Source organism: Paralichthys olivaceus, chromosome 7 (genome assembly GCF_024713975.1).
Source record: "Paralichthys olivaceus isolate ysfri-2021 chromosome 7, ASM2471397v2, whole genome shotgun sequence".
Lineage (NCBI taxonomy): Eukaryota > Metazoa > Chordata > Actinopteri > Pleuronectiformes > Paralichthyidae > Paralichthys > Paralichthys olivaceus.
The window spans coordinates 26068300-26074299 of NC_091099.1; positions in this window are offsets into that span (position 1 = coordinate 26068300).

The window sequence follows — 6000 nt, forward strand, 5'->3', positions numbered from 1 at the left end:
GATGTAGTTTGGACCTGGATTTGAAGTGGATTATTGCAGATCTTTCCTGGGTTTTCTTTTCGCAGATCACTGAGGGTCTCCCAGTCTCCAGTTCCAGAGGGGTTATCCCGATCAAACCATGGTGTCAAGCATTTTGGAGCTGTCATCCAGGGAGGAGAACAGAAGTGAAGATGTGCCATTTGAGATAATACTTACAATACAGTAGATAAAAATGCTAATGAAAAGGAAATTTGACCTAAAGCAATGCTAAAAACAATGAGAACCGATCACAACAACAATCAGAAAAAGAGGATACAGTTACAGATTCATGCAACGTATGTTGTAAAGTTACAGAATGGGTCAACACTCACATGTTGTACAGAATGTGTCGGGGCACACGAAACGAACACGGAAATCATTGCACCTGCCCTTAATCTGGTTAGCGTTCTTACAGACGAATCCCGTGATCGTGTCAGATCTGCACAAGGAGACATAGAAATTCAATCAGGACAGTTCACACTGTTATAACGTTTTTGTTGATCATGATACATCAGTAGCATTGTGTTGAGTCTGCTTCTATAGCTCATCATTGTAAATGTTTCAGTTTTTATTCTGAGCACATAATCCCTGTCAGCCTAAAACTATGTCAGGAGGAGGTGGACGGTGATGAGTGAAAAGACATCAAACCTTCCAGGTGGACAACATCGAAGCAATGAGCATTGATTCATCAGGTACGTTGTCAGTAATTCAGTCAGGAACACTTTGTCATGATTTACCCATTTGTTGCGAATGGGGATACAGTTATGATTGGCACTGAAGGCTCCATTCTTTGGATGGTCCCTGGATTAGCCGAGCAGCAGGCTAAGATAAAACAGGGAACTCGTGCAGAACCCCATGTTGGGCGTAGCAGGCGACGTACGTTTGCTTAAGATGAATATTGTTTACCACGACCGTGTTTGGACTCTGTGCTAAAAGGTGGAGTCTGGGGAGGTGGAGGCAAGTTGCCGGCAGCAGGCGTGGGTGGCAGTGTAGCTGAGCAGGAATCAGTGAGGATGAGTTTGTATTCAAAGGGACGGCTTTGGTGAGAGAATGGGCTGTTGTTGCTGGGTGGCTGACGAGCACCCATAAACCTATCGGTAGCTGACAGCTGAGAACACGACTCCTTGTCCTGCATGAACTAACACAATGCTTCATTTCTAGAATGTTTTGAGGGCATATCCTTTGCTTAATGTTAGGATTGTGTTTTTTGTCCTGTTTTTGAATCTATTGTCTCTTGCGATCTTTGTTTGGTGCTGCCTGTCCTCATGTGGGTCCTCTTTCTGACCATATTGTTGCTGGCTGGCCATGGCTTGTGGTTGACTCCTCTCTTACCCATTCATCCATGCACCTTCAAGTCATCATCTAAATGCCACCTTCTCCTACTGTTGATAATGACTCGTTCATTCATCTAGAAGCTGCTCAATTGTCGTTCTTCATAGGGGATTATCTACATTCTCTCTGTTCTGCATCACATAGCCAACACACAATACAACGCCACCATATGTGACCCTCTGTTGAAAGTCTGTTGGACCCAGGACTTAGATCATTGGACATTTCTTTGGATTCTAGAAACTGTGATTCATCTCATTGTCAACACATGCAATACTGCTGTAATACATATTGCAGTAAATATATGAAAACCACATTGTGTCTCTGCTCCTGTGTTCTACCTCTGTGTGCCCCAATTAAGATGAATCGTGACAACTTACACAGCAATAACATTTCCTGTAGAAGCTACACTGGCCCCAGATGTAGTTTGGACCTGGATTTGAAGTGGATTATTGCAGATCTTTCCTGGGTTTTCTTTTCGCAGATCACTGAGGGTCTCCCAGTCTCCAGTTCCAGAGGGGTTATCTCGATCAAACCATGGTGTCAAGCATTTTGGAGCTGTCATCCAGGGAGGAGAACAGAAGTGAAGATGTGCCATTTGAGATAATACTTTCAATACAGTAGATAAAAATGCTAATGAAAAGGAAATTTGACCTAAAGCAATGATAAAAACAATGAGAACCGATCACAACAACAATCAGAAAAAGAGGATACAGTTACAGATTCATGCAACGTATGTTGTAAAGTTACAGAATGGGTCAACACTCACATGTTGTACAGAATGTGTCGGGGCACACGAAACGAACACGGAAATCATTGCACCTGCCCTTAATCTGGTTAGCGTTCTTACAGACGAATCCCGTGATCGTGTCAGATCTGCACAAGGAGACATAGAAATTCAATCAGGACAGTTCACACTGTTATAACGTTTTTGTTGATCATGATACATCAGTAGCATTGTGTTGAGTCTGCTTCTATAGCTCATCATTGTAAATGTTTCAGTTTTTATTCTGAGCACATAATCCCTGTCAGCCTAAAACTATGTCAGGAGGAGGTGGACGGTGATGAGTGAAAAGACATCAAACCTTCCAGGTGGACAACATCGAAACAATGAGCATTGATTCATCAGGTACGTTGTCAGTAATTCAGTCAGGAACACTTTGTCATGATTTACCCATTTGTTGCGAATGGGGATACAGTTATGATTGGCACTGAAGGCTCCATTCTTTGGATGGTTCCTGGATTAGCCGAGCAGCAGGCTAAGATAAAACATGGAACTCGTGCAGAACCCCATGTTGGGCGTAGCAGGCGACGTACGTTTGCTTAAGATGAATAATGTTTACCACGACCGTGTTTGGACTCGGTGCTAAAAGGTGGGGTCTGGGGAGGTGGAGGCAAGTTGCCGGCAGCAGGCGTGGGTGGCAGTGTAGCTGAGCATGAATCAGTGAGGATGAGTTTGTATTTAAAGGGACGGCTTTGGTGAGAGAATGGGCTGTTATTGCTGGGTGGCTGACGAGCACCCATAAACCTATCGGTAGCTGACAGCTGAGAACACGACTCCTTGTCCTGCATGAACTAACATAATGCTTCATTTCTAGAATGTTTTGAGGGCATATCCTGTGCTTAATGTTAGGATTGTGTTTTTTGTCCTGTTTTTGAATCTATTGTCTCTTGCGATCTTTGTTTGGTGCTGCCTGTCCTCATGTGGGTCCTCTTTCTGACCATATTGTTGCTGGCTGGCCATGGCTTGTGGTTGACTCCTCTCTTACCCATTCATCCATGCACCTTCAAGTCATCATCTAAATGCCACCTTCTCCTACTGTTGATAATGACTCGTTCATTCATCTAGAAGCTGCTCAGTTGTCGTTCTTCATAGGGGATTATCTACATTCTCTCTGTTCTGCATCACATAGCCAACACACAATACAACGTCACCATATGTGACCCTCTGTTGAAAGTCTGTTGGACCCAGGACTTTGATCATTGGACATTTCTTTGGATTCTAGAAACTGTGATTCATCTCATTGTCAACACATCCAATACTGCTGTAATACATATTGCAGTAAATATATGAAAACCACATTGTGTCTCTGCTCCTGTGTTCTACCTCTCTGTGCCCCAATTAAGATGAATCGTGACAACTTACACAGCAATAACATTTCCTGTAGAAGCTACACTGGCCCCAGATGTAGTTTGGACCTGGATTTGAAGTGGATTATTGCAGATCTTTCCTGGGTTTTCTTTTCGCAGATCACTGAGGGTCTCCCAGTCTCCAGTTCCAGAGGGGTTATCCCGATCAAACCATGGTGTCAAGCATTTTGGAGCTGTCATCCAGGGAGGAGAACAGAAGTGAAGATGTGCCATTTGAGATAATACTTACAATACAGTAGATAAAAATGCTAATGAAAAGGAAATTTGACCTAAAGCAATGCTAAAAACAATGAGAACCGATCACAACAACAATCAGAAAAAGAGGATACAGTTACAGATTCATGCAACGTATGTTGTAAAGTTACAGAATGGGTCAACACTCACATGTTGTACAGAATGTGTCGGGGCACACGAAACGAACACGGAAATCATTGCACCTGCCCTTAATCTGGTTAGCGTTCTTACAGACGAATCCCGTGATCGTGTCAGATCTGCACAAGGAGACATAGAAATTCAATCAGGACAGTTCACACTGTTATAACGTTTTTGTTGATCATGATACATCAGTAGCATTGTGTTGAGTCTGCTTCTATAGCTCATCATTGTAAATGTTTCAGTTTTTATTCTGAGCACATAATCCCTGTCAGCCTAAAACTATGTCAGGAGGAGGTGGACGGTGATGAGTGAAAAGACATCAAACCTTCCAGGTGGACAACATCGAAGCAATGAGCATTGATTCATCAGGTACGTTGTCAGTAATTCAGTCAGGAACACTTTGTCATGATTTACCCATTTGTTGCGAATGGGGATACAGTTATGATTGGCACTGAAGGCTCCATTCTTTGGATGGTCCCTGGATTAGCCGAGCAGCAGGCTAAGATAAAACAGGGAACTCGTGCAGAACCCCATGTTGGGCGTAGCAGGCGACGTACGTTTGCTTAAGATGAATATTGTTTACCACGACCGTGTTTGGACTCTGTGCTAAAAGGTGGAGTCTGGGGAGGTGGAGGCAAGTTGCCGGCAGCAGGCGTGGGTGGCAGTGTAGCTGAGCAGGAATCAGTGAGGATGAGTTTGTATTCAAAGGGACGGCTTTGGTGAGAGAATGGGCTGTTATTGCTGGGTGGCTGACGAGCACCCATAAACCTATCGGTAGCTGACAGCTGAGAACACGACTCCTTGTCCTGCATGAACTAACACAATGCTTCATTTCTAGCATGTTTTGAGGGCATATCCTGTGCTTAATGTTAGGATTGTGTTTTTTGTCCTGTTTTTGAATCTATTGTCTCTTGCGATCTTTGTTTGGTGCTGCCTGTCCTCATGTGGGTCCTCTTTCTGACCATATTGTTGCTGGCTGGCCATGGCTTGTGGTTGACTCCTCTCTTACCCATTCATCCATGCACCTTCAAGTCATCATCTAAATGCCACCTTCTCCTACTGTTGATAATGACTCGTTCATTCATCTAGAAGCTGCTCAGTTGTCGTTCTTCATAGGGGATTATCTACATTCTCTCTGTTCTGCATCACATAGCCAACACACAATACAACGCCACCGTATGTGACCCTCTGTTGAAAGTCTGTTGGACCCAGGACTTTGATCATTGGACATTTCTTTGGATTCTAGAAACTGTGATTCATTTCATTGTCAACACATTCAATACTGCTGTAATACATATTGCAGTAAATATATGAAAACCACATTGTGTCTCTGCTCCTGTGTTCTACCTCTGTGTGCCCCAATTAAGATGAATCGTGACAACTTACACAGCAATAACATTTCCTGTAGAAGCTACACTGGCCCCAGATGTAGTTTGGACCTGGATTTGAAGTGGATTATTGCAGATCTTTCCTGGGTTTTCTTTTCGCAGATCACTGAGGGTCTCCCAGTCTCCAGTTCCAGAGGGGTTATCTCGATCAAACCATGGTGTCAAGCATTTTGGAGCTGTCATCCAGGGAGGAGAACAGAAGTGAAGATGTGCCATTTGAGATAATACTTACAATACAGTAGATAAAAATGCTAATGAAAAGGAAATTTGACCTAAAGCAATGCTAAAAACAATGAGAACCGATCACAACAATAATCAGAAAAAGAGGATACAGTTACAGATTCATGCAACGTATGTTGTAAAGTTACAGAATGGGTCAACACTCACATGTTGTACAGAATGTGTCGGGGCACAGGAAACGAACACGAAAATCATTGCACCTGCCCTTAGTCTGGTTAGCGTTCTTACAGACGAATCCCGTGATCGTGTCAGATCTGCACAAGGAGACAGAAATTAAATCAGGACAGTTCACACTGTTATAACGTTTTTGTTGATCATGATACATCAGTAGCATTGTGTTGAGTCTGCTTCTATAGCTCATCATTGTAAATGTTTCAGTTTTTATTCTGAGCACATAATCCCTGTCAACCTAAAACTATGTCAGGAGGAGGTGGACGGTGATGAGTGAAAAGACATCAAACCTTTCAGGTGGACAACATCGAAACAATGAGCATTGATT